This window comes from Ursus maritimus, unplaced genomic scaffold (genome assembly GCF_017311325.1).
Source record: "Ursus maritimus isolate PB19 unplaced genomic scaffold, ASM1731132v1 scaffold_22, whole genome shotgun sequence".
Classification (NCBI taxonomy): Eukaryota; Metazoa; Chordata; class Mammalia; order Carnivora; family Ursidae; genus Ursus; species Ursus maritimus.
Window position 1 is genome coordinate 21055971 of NW_024424675.1, and position 13716 is coordinate 21069686.

The window sequence follows — 13716 nt, forward strand, 5'->3', positions numbered from 1 at the left end:
ACGGGAAAATGCGTAAATAATGGTATATCCATACGTGGAAGGGAGTATTCACTGGGAAGGGCGCTAGGGCAGCTTTGAGGGGACAAGGACTGTTTGTTTCTTGACCCAGGTGAGGGTTACGCACACATGTTCCGTTTGTGAGAATTCACCAGGTTGTCCCTTTCTGCGTGCATTTCTGTCTCTGTATGTTTCTCTATGTGTACATAGGTATGTCCGGAGGGGAGGTTACACATACATAAATACACTGTAAACACAAAGCCATTTGGGGAGAAAATAAGAGCATAGAGAGGAATTACTTATGCGTTTAACCCTTTGACACAGTATCCTCACTTCTAGGAATCTGTCCTAAAGGTACATCACACGCACGAAGTGATTCATTGCAACTTCATCTGTATTAACCAAAGATGGGAATCAACCCAAATGAATACCCTCCGGTGCCTTTATTTCTGCATATCAAACTACACCAACCTCAGAGGCAGAAAAACAACAGCCGTGGACTTTATTTTGCTCATGGATTCTGTAGGTCAGGATTCCAGACCTGGGAGTTCTGCAGGGGGGGCATGTCTCGATGCCATGATGGTTGAGCTTCAGCCATCAGATGGATGGGGCGTCTGGAAGGTGGGATGAGGTTGGGGAATGCTGGGAGGGGTGGGTGGAATCATCTGGAGGCTTGGTTTCTGTCACCTGGGCTGGGATGACTCCGAGGTGAGGCTTGGGGAGGACTGCTGACTGGAGCATCCGCACAGGCCCTCGCCCCCATGCCTGGGGCTTCCTCACAACATGGCGGCCGCATTCTGAGCGGAAGCATCCCGACAGCAAGCATTCCAAACAGGACCAGGAACAGAATTCGCAGGGCCCAGTGCAAAATGAAAAGGTGGAGCCCCTGGTTCAAACCTATAAAAATGTGCTTCTTCCTTTCTTCTACAGTCTCTCTCTCAACTCGTCATGGTGTTTTTATTTACTATTTCATGTTGTTCTAGTAATTTTTTGTTTAATTTACATTATTAGCATATATGTTTAGCATTCATCTTTATAGTGTACAATGACAGTTCTGAACGCAGACATGAGAGCATTTAACTCATACGTGGAGTCACTGAAATTACAGCATTGGTATTTCAGAGCGTGTGTGTGTGTGTGTGTGTGTGTGTGTGTGTGTGTGTGTTTTATTCTTACCAGGACTGTGGAAATGCTGCACCAAACTGATGGATGACTTTTATTTCACTTCTCGATGTGCACACCTTCTAGCAACACTCTCTACCTCCTGCTTCTCATGGGTCAGGAAGACTGAAAGGAAAGGGAACTAGGGGTGCCCTGTCCCTTCCTTCCTTTCTGGGTCATCATCCTCAGTGCAGGTGGTTGGCTAAGACAGGGAAGTAACACGGATAAGAAAGGATATGATCAGCTTCCTGGGTTGTGTTCGTTTCCTGGAATGCCAGTGCCTCTTTTCTGTGACCAAAGGCACTTCTGGTTGGAAGAGAAAGCCTGGACTCTTTGGGCTGTGCCCCTACTTACTCAACCACAGACATCACATGCTTACCTTGTACCCACTTGGAGTCCCTCCGAAAGTCCACGTGATGTGAGCTCACTGGAATTCTATGCTGATGCGGCATTGTGAACACTGTATGTGAACGGTGGTCCTTACTGCGTGTTCTGCTCAATGCATGATCCACTGTCCCATCGGACTGCACTTCCAATACACAAGTCCAAAGACACACTCATTAAGAATTTCAAGACTGCTGCAGAGCATGAAAAATAGTGAATGACCCTTCTGAGCACAGGGCCCTATGCCACTAAATAGGTCGTACATCCACAAGGGCGTCCTTGTCCCTAAGCCAAATGGACAGAAGGCACATGGCCTTTTATGACCTAGATGCTAAATCACATTATAAAAGCATCATTTCCACCTATTCTACTGGTCAAAGCACTCACAGAGCTCCAGCCCAGATTTGGGGAGTAGGTCATAGACCCCCACCTCTCAATGGGAAGGTGTCAAAGAATATACAGCCTTTTAAATACACACACACACACACACACACACACACACACACACACCACTTCAATGGAATTCCCTTCAATAAAGGTTACACTTCCCAGACTTCTTTGATATTAAAGTAGATCATGTGCCCAGAAGAGATATCAAGTCAGGAAAATGGGAAAGCTGACCTACCAGAAGGTGGGCCCCTTTGCCCTCCGCCTTTTCTTTTATCTGAGGTGCAGGTGTGATGGCTGGAGCACCAGCAGCTTGGACCATGAGGTGAGCTGATAGATTGAAGCCACAAACTGGGCTGGAGGCAGAATGATGGAAGGAGCTTGGATTTCTTTTTGATTGTGGAGCTGCCATGCCAGCCCTAGACCACCTTACACAGTGCGAAACAGACTTTTATTATCTTCAAGCCACTGCTGTTTAGGATTTAAAATCTTAAGCGATACACATTTTTCTCAGGGAATGTGAGAAGATGTGAGATCCTAAGAAAGGCGCCCAGAATGCTGCCTGGTACTAACTCCACTGTGATTCTCCTACAAGAAAGGATTTCTAGAGAAAGAATTTGTTTGTCATGACCATTCTGGCCCTGCATCATGGCTGATGGAATCTTCTCAGAACTCAAATAAAATCAAGTTATTCTTATGCTCAAAATCCTTCCGTGGCTGCCCATGGCCACCGGACTCCAGGGTAAAGAAGATAACTCCAGGGGCAAGGGTGGGGAGCATCGGACACCTTGCTCCCTTTCCAGCCTGGTCTCCCACATTGCTTAGGACTGATGCTATTTTGCTTTCTGACGAATGCCAGCCTGTGCGTGAGGACAAGAGAAAAACAGGGTCTGGGGATGATGTCTGGTGTCTTGAACCAGTTTCCACCCAAAGCCAGCATCACTGCGGACTTTTCAGCACCTTGAACCAAAAGAAGCTCTGTCTGGCTTTGTTCCAGCGATTCTGAGTTGGGTTTCTGTCGCCTGCAGCTTAGAAAAGCCCAACAGCACAAGAGCACAGCTGCGAGGGGTTTCAGCTGTCAGCAGAGGGTGCCAGGTGTCCGGTGTGCTCCTTCCCAGGCTTCACAACGAAGTCATGCTGCAGTGACCCGTCCTGGACAGCTATTCTCATCTTTTCTGAAAATCACAGACAGGGGCACCTGGGTGGCTCAGTCAGTTAAGCATCGACTCTTGGTTTTATCTCAGGTCATGATCTCGGGGTCGTGATCTCAGGGTCGTGAGATCAAGCCCTGAGTCAGGCTTCCCCACTCAGCATGGAGTCTGCTTGAGGTTCTCTCTCTCCCTCTCCCTGTGCCTCTCCCCCAGCTAGCTCACGCTCTCTCTCTCCCAAATAAATAAATTAATTAAAAAAAAAATCACAGCCAAATGAGAGCTTCCAGAGCCCCTGCTCTGAGACAACACTGCCCCGTGAGTAACCCATGTGGAAACGTTGATGTGGGACGTACTTGCTCATTACCTTGACTGGGGGGGTGGCTTCACAGGGGCACCCCTGTGTTAAAGCTTATCACATGATTCACTTTTAATATGGGCAGTTTATCACATGTCAATTTTACTTCAATAAAGCTGTTTAAAAAAAAGAAAAGTGACTGAATTAGACACTAGATAAGATACAAGCTATTGCTTTCTCTTCATGTCCAAAGTTCCTCAGACACAGCGTCTCCCAGACATAGAGGCTGCCATTTGGAGTCCTCACAGCTCAGCATGTCATTGTCCCTGTTCTTTAAAGATTTTATTTATTTATTTGAGGGGGGGAGCAGAGGGAAAAGGACAAGCCGATTTCCTCACTGAGCACAGAGCCCGAGGCTCGATCTCAGGACCCTGAGATCATGACCAGAGCTGAACCCAAGAGTCAGCTGCTTAACCGACTGAGCCACCCCAGGCGCCCCTGTCCCTGTTCTTTAAATGAGAAAATGAGATAAAGTGACTTGCTGTGATTTTTCCGTTCTGCCCTGGCTCCTTAGAAAGCACCTCACAGAACTGTAGTGATTGATCCAATGTGGCACAGGTAGGAGGATTAGCGACTAATGACCACGTATACGTATTATTTTTCCTGATGTCACTTCACCTTGGGGAAGAAAACAACTAACCAGAGTTGAGATCCAGGGGACTCTTCTGGGTGACCGCTGTCCTCGGGCCACAGGGTAGGAGGAGCCGTCCATTCTCTGCCAGGATGGCCCACATCCAAGGCCTTTCTGGGGACTCACTGCCTTCAGGCGAGGGAACCCAGCGCCCCCGTGTGAGCGGCAGGCTTTACTAGGTTCCTGGGATGTTATGATTTATAATAAGAAACATAGAGATTTGGTCTCCATCTCCATTTCTGGCACACAGTTCCTAAATGCTTGGAATTTCCTGAGCGATAAGATCCAGGAGAGTATCTTTCGTCATATTTGGTCGTTTATCATTGGTTCCTGAAAATGCTCCCAGCCCTGCAGGTGAAAGGAATTTCTTTTTAGTCACCTGGGTGTTTGTTAATGAGGTGACTCTCTGGGAAAGCCCCAAGGCTGGGGGCTGGTTACCACGGGAACCAACCAGGCTCAGACTTGGGGGCCCCACCCCACCCCCACCTCCGGGCAGTGGGCAGTGGCGAGGAGCTGGAGGTGGAATCCTTGGCCAATGGCCCATGATTTCATCAATCATGCTTATGTAATGAAGCCTCCGTACAAGCCCCGAAGGCCACGCTTCGAGAGCTGCGGGGTTGGTGAGCACGCAGAGCAGTGGGTAGAGGAACACACCCCAGGGAACGTGGAACCCACATACCCTGCCCCACGCACCTCTTCCACGCTCCCGAGTTGTAACCCTTTATGACAAGCAGGGGATCGAGGAAGTAAACTGTTTCCCTGAGTTCTGGGAGCTGCCCTAGCGATTCATCAAACTAGAGGAGGGTGTCTTGGGAACCTCTGCTTGATAGCTGGCATTCAGAAGCACCAGAGACAACCTGAACTTGAAACTGGCAGCTGAAGTGAAGGGAGGGCGGTCCTGGGTGTCAGAATGGACTCAAGCCGTGGAACACCCAGCTGGTGTCGCAGAACTGCTCGATGCCAGGAAAACCCTCCCGTCTGGGCTCCGAAGGGAAGGGGTGTTGTAGTGGAGTGTTGAGAGCCCAGGGGCCTCATGCAAGGGTGGCCTTCCCTTCCAGCTGCCCACAGCACCCCCGCCCAGGCAGCCTGGCACAGGGACCACGGTCTCAGGTGTTGTCGACTCACATGTCCCCGGGCAGAAGGTCTCACTGTGGGACCTGCATCCTCTTTCCTCCGGATTCCCCATCCCCAAGCTGTCCCAGGTCACAAGGGTAGCTTCAGGCCAGAGGCCAAACCCTGGAGTGATGCTGGCCCTCCTGCCCCAACTTCACCTGCTGCCCGCCTCACCCCCAGCCTGGCCCCTGAGCCCGCCCCAGCCCAGCTCTTCAGCCCTGAGGGCCCAAAGCATATAAGGATGCAGTTACTTGAAGTGATCCCAGAAGTCGGACAGAAAGCCCAGAATGGTTCCCTTTTCTACACATATGCATTACACACACCCACCCACAGAAATGGAGATCCACAGATCCGTGTGTCTGACACCTGCCTTGGGATAATCACGTGCATAGGCATACTACAGAGAACGTGCCCACAGCAGCCCATAGGCTGTGAAAAGAGCTGACAGATCGAATAAGCACAACCACTCAATATCTGTGTGACCTTGGGCAAACTACACACCTTCTCTGTGCCTCATGTGTCCCCCCCCCCCCCCGTTAACAAGCTGGTAATGAGACCCACCTGTGGGGTCACTGGAGGAGTGAATCAATGCACAGGGCTCTTCGTGTGTGTCCTGCCATGGATCCCTTTGGCATCGAGTGAAATCATGGAGCCCTTCTCAGAATGCCGTTTTCAACTGCTTGAAATAAAATACATTGAATTATGAAGGAAACAAATCATATTAATTAAAAACATGGTCCTCAGAATATTTTTAAAGAACACAGCTGTGGTATAGTACTATACACGCTTTTTGGTGAACGCTTTACTAACAAGCTCTAGCGGTCTCAAGGTCTCGTAAGTGCTGTAACTGCAAAGCAATGCTGAATGCTAACGGTATTCAGAGATACCCGCAACCACTGTGGTAGGATATGCAAGTAGCTGTGATTTCTGACGGTGGCCGTTCCAGGCACCGCTGACACTGTGACTGGTGTCCCATGTTCATTGAAGGAAGTGCCAAATTTAATTACAGGTGAATGAAGATGAATCCCATTCATGGACCCCAGTACGACCCCAGGTTAAGAATCCTTGAATTAAGACATTTATAATGCTTAGAACAGCACCCGGTACATAGCAAAAGTTGATAAATATTATTATTACCATATCTTGTTAGTAATATAATCCATTTATGTATAATTAATACTGAAAGTGAGATTAAGATATTGTTAACGGAATATGTAAATGGGAAAGGAAAGACTTGTGGGACAAGAAAAGTACCTAGAGATGCCCGCCCGATTTGAGCAGGAATGAGCCTGTGGCTCCAACTAGAGTAATATCTGGAGATCTTTAGGGAGAAGGAATCCTCCCGGACCCACCAGCGTTGATTTCAACTGAGAAAGAGACAGCAGCCCCGACATCCGGGAGCCGGCTTGGATGTGAGAGGCTGAGCTTGATACTCATAGTAACAGCCGACGTCCTGTTGAACAGAAACCAAGACAAGGTTCTCTGTGCCTGAAGAGCCAAGACAAAAGCAAGATCGCCCGGTAATTACATCTGAACACGACAAAACTCGACCATTTTCAAGCCACCAAAATGACGGCGCAGGCCGCTGCCCCGAGGGATCCAGGACCTGTGGCCTCTGCAGGACTCACTCCGAGCCTCAGTCCTACTTTCGCCCGCCTTCCCTACAGAGAAGGTTTATCAGGAGCCCAACTGTGGAACTATTCCCACTTCCTGAGAGCACGCAACCTAGAGGAACACCGGCTTCCTTAAACTCTCCTCCAGATCGCCTAACACAAGCCCAAATCCCATAACAAGCCTTTTCCAACAGCCTCTCCCCGAGAGGCCTCCGAGCTCCCCACGGGTGCGCATTCTCTCTCGCTGCGATGAGTCATCAACCCGACTTGTCCGACTCCCGGAGCGCTCCCGGTGGTCTTAGGCTGGAGCGCCTGGACAGAAAAACACTGGTTTGTGTAGACGCATACAATGGGCTCTCAGCTCCTTAAGCGTATAGTGCTCAAACAACTAGGGGCACCTGGCTGGCTTGACTCTTGACCTCAGTGTCGTGAGTTCAAGCCCCACACTGGGTGTGGAGCCTACTGAAAGAAAAGAAGAAATCTGAACACAGTTTTCAAACAACTAAAATTTGGGGGGAAAAACTACAAATTAAATACTAACACACTACAAAACTAGTTATTAGCATTACTAATCCACTCAAGTAGTTATATGTACTGATCCCGCCTCACTCATTCAAATTCACCACCTCCCATGAAATCAATTCTGTGCCCATGTAGGATGAAGTTGGACATCATGTAACAGAAAACTCCAACAACACAGACTTACGAAAGAAAGTGGCTTGTGTAAGTCCCCCACGATGTGCGGGCTTAAACTAACCGGGGGTTTGTTCCTGACTCCGTGGGTTGGCAGTTTGGACTGGGCTCAGTGGGAATGGCTTGTATCTGAGCTCATCTCTCGTCTGCAATCAGCTGTGGTGGGAGGCCTCCCTCCCCTGGCTGCTGGCGGGCTGTGGAGCTAACTGGGCCACACACCCTCTCATCTCCACAGAATCGGCTCAGCCCAGATTCCAGGGACTCAGGTCCTGATGAGGGAAGCTGCAAAATCACATTGCATCACATTGCAAAGGGGTGAGCACACAGGAATCGGAGGAATTTGAGATCATTAATGCTCAGTTTGTTTTTCTCTCATGTCAAAAAGTCTGGGGAGCCAAGTGGAAAAAAACTCAATGACCAAGGTTGGAACAATTTGAGTGAAAACATAAAGTTGTATTGAGTTATAACCCAAAGAATAAAATAAACACCCGTGAGTCCATTCTGGAATGTGGATATATTCAAATACGATATTTAACAAAGCAAACATATCAAATAAATGATTCAGTAAGTTAGTAGATGGATGGATGGATAGATAGATAGATAGATAGATAGATAGATAGATAGATAGATAGATAAAATACATCTCTTGTGCAGAAGAGCTCCAGGCAATTTCCATAAGATGTTCCACCCTTAAGGAAGGGTAAATGAGCCCCCATGACTTAAGTGTGGGCTGCACATAGTGACCTGGTTCCAAAGAGCACAGCACAAAAAGAAAGAAATAAGAGTAATTTTGGGGTGCCTGGGTGGCACAGCGGTTGGGCATCTGCCTCCGGCTCAGGGCGTGATCCCGGCGTTATGGGATCGAGCCCCACATCAGGCTCTTCCGCTGTGGGCCTGCTTCTTTCTCTCCCACTCCCCCTGCTTGTGTTCCCTCTCTAGCTGGCTGTCTCTATCTCTGTCGAATAAATAAATAAAATCTTTAAAAAAAAAAAAAGAGTAATTTTCCAGTAGAGAATCTAACAGTGATCGAAGTTCAGATCTATACGGATAAGTCGCGTTGGCAGTATTTACCCTTGAAAGAATATGAGAATAGCCACTTTATCTCTGTGTTCTTCCTCCCAAAACACATTCCCCTGGTCTAACCATAAAATCTCCAGACAAATCAGGCACAACATACCTGACTGGTACTCCTCAAAACTGTTTAGGTCATTAAAAACAAAAACAAAAAGTCTGAGAAACTGTCACAGCCAAGAGAAGCCTGAAAACACAACGACTAAATGTAACGTGGTATCTTAGATGGGATCCTAAGACAGAAAAAGGACGTTTAGGAAAACCTGAGGAAATCTAAATGAAGTATGGGCTATTTTTAGCTAAGAATAATGTAACAGTATTAGTTTGTTAATTGTGACAAGTGTATCATACCAATATAAGATGTAAATAATAGAGGAAACTGGATGGGGGCTATATAGAAACTCTTTGTACTCTTTGCGATAATTCTGTGAATCCAAAGCTGTTGTAAAAAAAACCAAAAGTGTATTTAAAAAAAGAAGTCTGAAAGATCAGTCCAGGCCAGGGTATTATCAACATTTCACATTTCGGCAAGTTTTGTGTTGCTTCATTCTTTTTTTTTTTTAATTTTTTTTTAAGATTTTATTTATTCATTTGACAGAGAGAGAGAGACAGTCAGTGAGAGAGGGAACACAAGCAGGAGGAGTGGGAGAGAAAGAAGCAGGCTCCCAGCGGAAGAGCCTGATGTAGGGCTCGATCCCAGAACTCCAGGATCACGCCCTGAGCCGAAGGCAGACGCTTAACGACTGAGCCACCCAGGCGCCCCTGTGTTGCTTCATTCTTATCTTGTGGCTTCATCCTCAAGATCAATTCTTGACCCAAAATGGCTGCTGGGGCTCCAGCCATAATGCCTGAGTTCCAGGTAGGAAGAAGTGAGAAAGAAGGGCAAATCGGCTTTCATCCCAGCTGCATCAGTGTCTTCCAAGGATATTTCCCAGAAACCTCACCTAACAACTTCTACTCATTGGTCACCAGTAGCTGTGAGAGAGGTTGAGAATGTAGTCTTCTAACTGTGTACATTGCAACCAGAATAAAATCAAGGTTTGGCCCACAAAGAAAAAGGAGAGAAGGGAATTCCATAGACAACTGGCAGCCTTTTAGGTACTATTAGAATTCCATTGAGAGATGAGAAAAAAAGAACTTCAGAGAAATCAGTGACTTGCCCATGGTCTGAGGACCAAGCAAGGTGGAAGATGGATTTGACCTCAGAAGCTATAACTCTTAAGCCTATGGCCCTAACTACCGAGGCACTGATGCTGCCATGGCACTGACGTAACATTAATTCAGTGGTAGGGGTGATGTCGCTTTGCTAAACCTGAATTGCCACTAGCAGTGTGAATGTGGGACACTCAATCATGCAGCCATTTCTGTTGGTTCGTCACACGCTTCCGCCCAATTTCGTGTGCTAATGACGTTATTCTCCCACCACCTGGCTCTATTTCAACCACAGCAAAAATTCCTTCCCACCCTCTACCCCTGCAGCACCTGGCCTTCACTTAGCAGGAAATTCATCTTTACATATCAGAGCCACCCCTGCCGTTTTCTCATCTCTCAGAGCTGGTGACAGTGGTCAAGATCACAGGCTCTGCAGTCAGCCTGGGTTCAAATCTTGGTTGCACCCTTTGCTCGCTGTTGACTTTGTGGCAAGTTCCTTCACCTCTCTGTGCCTCAACTTCCTGATCTGTGAAACGGGGATGACAATAGTCCTTAACTCATAGAGTTATTGTGAGGGTTAAATGAATACTCCATGAAAAGCGCAAAGCACAGTGCCTGGCCCCTAGTTAGTGCTCAGCAAATGTTAATCCAGGGGGCCAACGCGATCCCAAGCCCAAACACAATCTCAGCAGCACTCACCTGTGTTCGTGCAGATGGTGAATGAGACGCTTGAGTTCCTTTTCTAGGGTTATCACCAAAATGAAATCAAACCATTTAAAAATCCCTCTGGAGAACTCATTAACCACCATCCCCATATTTCCCCATGTATCAGCTTGGAAAACGCTGGCTCAGTCTCGTTCTGCCATGAACTTGTGCTGTGACCTTGGAAAGCCCCTGTCACTCTCTGGAATCGGTTTGCTCGATGCCCGAATGGGACGTTGATGCTATTGCAGAGCCAAATGGGACAATTAATTGGGAAAGGAATCTGTGATCTGTGACTCGCTGGTGGACCTGAGGTTCGTCTGGGGGAAACGGGTTCTGCTGCTAACGACAGACTACTCCTGCCCACTCCAGTAACTGCTCCCCCTCAGGGCTGGGACCTGCAAGACTCAGGAGCTCCCCAGAGTCTGTCCTAAACCTGCTGTGTGGCTTTGAATAAAGCCCTCCCTCTCTCTGGTCCTCAGTTTCCCCATCTGCTCATGGAGGTCCCCACCCCTGGTTCGATCCCACTGGACCACACAGGGAGGCTAAGTGATTTTCCTAAAGTCACATGTGAAGAACCAGACTCGGATTCCAGTGCTCTTGCTGCACAGAAGCACCCCAAACTGCCTGCACGGACCAGAGGGGTCACCGCTCCATGCCATAGTCAGCCCTCAACCCCCAACAAGGCTCTGTCCCCCCCAGGCTCCACATTGGCCAAGGGGAGTTGGGTGACAAACACCAGAGAGTGACTAACCAAGAAGGCCAGCAGTGGACTTATGGGAAGGGGTCCCCCGGACGGGGAAAGAACAAAGCCCCAGCACGAGAAGTCAGGCATGTGTAGGGGCCTCAGTGGCAGGGCCTGAGGCTGCCCTCTCTAGCATACTGGCCAGGGATGACACATCTCCAACCACCTCTGCCTATACACCGTCCATTCAAGTACCACCTTCCCAGGAGAGACTCTGGCCTGCCCAGCCTGCAGTCAGGGGTCTGTGACCGCCAGGGGGGCCGTTGTGCGCCGAGGGCAGCAGGCGTAATTCAAACGCGGCCAGTGCGGACATCGCAGTGATGTCCACCCATTTGTGCCTATGACACACGTTCCCACCTCCAGGCATTTGCACAAAGCTATTGCCATCCCTCTGGAGAAAAAAAGGAGGCGTTCCCAGAACTGGGAACAGAAATGAATGTGCATCGTTGTTTCCCAAAACCTGCCTGTGGGCTTAGCATTTAGAAGCACCGTGATACTTGCGGCCTGGTTTCAGATGGTGCAGGGCCAGAGAGCTGGGGGGAAAGAACTAGTTTTGTTTGACCAGAAATATATGCAGGCCTGGCCCAGCCCACAAATGTTTGTCTCCAAGGAAACTAAACTTGCCTGGCCCTGGGGTCTCCAGCCTGTCGCCCCTTCCAGCAGGCACTCGGAACGATGAGGATGATGATGGTGGTGGTAAAACCAGCTGAGAGTTTTTTGAGGCACTCGACTAGGTCTCTGACCCGCATTTCATGTAATGGTAGGAATGACTAATCGCTCCATTTTACAGGTGAGAAGACTGGGGCTCAGAGGGCTTAAGTGACTTATCCAAGTCACAGCTAGTTAGAGGCAGAGCCGGAATTCGAACCCCCAAATGGCCAACTGTTAGAGCTACAAGGGCCCCCCAAACACATCTAGGGCACAAGATCATTTCACAGATGGGGAAACCAAGGCCCATAAGAAGGTGGAGCTTGGGGACATGAACTTGTGATTTGCGGTGCTCCCACCAAGAGTTTCAGCACGTTAGCTCACTGACTATCTGGAGAAGGGCACTCTTGCTCCCAGGTAACAGACAGGACACTGCAGCTCAGCCAAGGGGCACCCCTGACCAGTGTCCTGCAGCTGGTGAGCAGCAGGGCTGGGACCCTAACCACAGGCCCTCTGACCTAAGCCTGCGCTTTGTCCTTCTCGCCTGGGTCCCAGATTTGGGCCTGGCTCCCGCACCCTCAGGACCTGTTCTGCTGTGGGGGTGAGAACCCTACCTCCAGGCCACCTGGCTTGGCCCAGCAGGGAGCCTGCCTGAGCTTGCTGCCCCAGGAGCTCAGGGTATTCAGTGGGTGGCCGGAAGCCGGCTCTCTGGGGGGCCGGGGCCCTGATGGACAAGGTGTTGGCAGAGGGGCTCATATCGCAGCCTCTGAGGAGATGAGAGGCCGGGCCTGGCGGGGCCTCTACGGCTGGGGCAGCTTCTGCCTGATACTGTCTCCCTGCAAGAACCAGTGTTCAAGTCCCAGAGTCTCTCTGGGCCTCAGTTTCCCCATCTGTACCTGAGGAGGTTGGACTCAGTGGCTGCTAAGGACCCTCGTAGCTCTGACATTGTAGGATTCCAGGATGCTTGTATCAGTCATCTATTGTTGAGTAAACATTATCACAAACGTCGTGACTGAAAACCACACCCTTACGGTTTCTGCAGGTCACAAGTCCAGGCGTGGCACAGCCTGGTCTCTACTCGGGTCTCTCGGGGCTGAAAGCCAGCTGCCAGCGGGGCGTTGTTTCTTTGTGGAGGCTCAGAGCCCTTCCAGTGGTCAGCCAAGTTCAGCTCCTGGTGGTTGCCAGTCTGAAGTGTACATTTCCTTGCTAGCTGTTGGCCGGGGGGGTCACTCGCAGCCCCTAGAGACCACCCCAGATTCTATCACCCTTCGTGTCCTCTTTCCCTCGCCTCCCACGTCCAGTACTTGCCCTGTCGGCTCCACTCTCAGAGCAGATCCAGAATCTGTCCGTCCACACCCTCTGCCCCCTCCACCCCAGTCCTGCTCCTTCGTCTCCGGCCAGGACTGCTGCAGTACCCTCCTCACTGGCCTCCCGCTGCCTCCCTGGCTGCCCTGCGGCCCATTCTCCACTGGGCAGCCTGGCACAGGGGAGGGTGTGCAAATACAAGTCTGATCCTGTCCCAGCTCTGCTCAGAAACTGCCTGTGGGTTCTCAGAGTAAAAGCCAACGTCCTCACCGTGACCTACAGGCCCTACCCCATGCAGCCCTGTTACACACTGAGCCCACCTCCAAGCCCTGTCCCCCCCACTCACTCCACTCCCACCACCCTGGCCTCCACGCTGTTCTTCTGCCCCAGGAGCTCAGGGTATTCAGTGGGCGGACCACCCAGCAAACACAGCAGGTGCACCACCCGCCCAGGTCCTCTGCCTACAACAGTCTTGCCACAGGCATCCATGAGGCTTCCCTTGGCCCCTTGCAGTCTGCTGAAATGTTACCTGCTTGCTGAAGCCTGCCCGGACCACGCTATTTTATTTTATTTTATTTTATTTTATTTTATTTTATTTTATTTTATTT

General features: G+C 49.7%; 1 long non-coding RNA gene across 1 annotated transcript; it reads right to left on the bottom strand.

Annotated features, from left to right (window-relative positions):
• Positions 1–469: 469 nt before the first annotated feature.
• LOC121104583 lies at positions 470–3757 on the bottom strand. The gene is made up of 2 exons (XR_005836909.1): positions 3445–3757; positions 470–3104 (listed from the first exon to the last, which is right to left on the bottom strand). It is a non-coding gene; the product is annotated as an uncharacterized LOC121104583 (long non-coding RNA).
• Positions 3758–13716: the final 9959 nt, after the last annotated feature.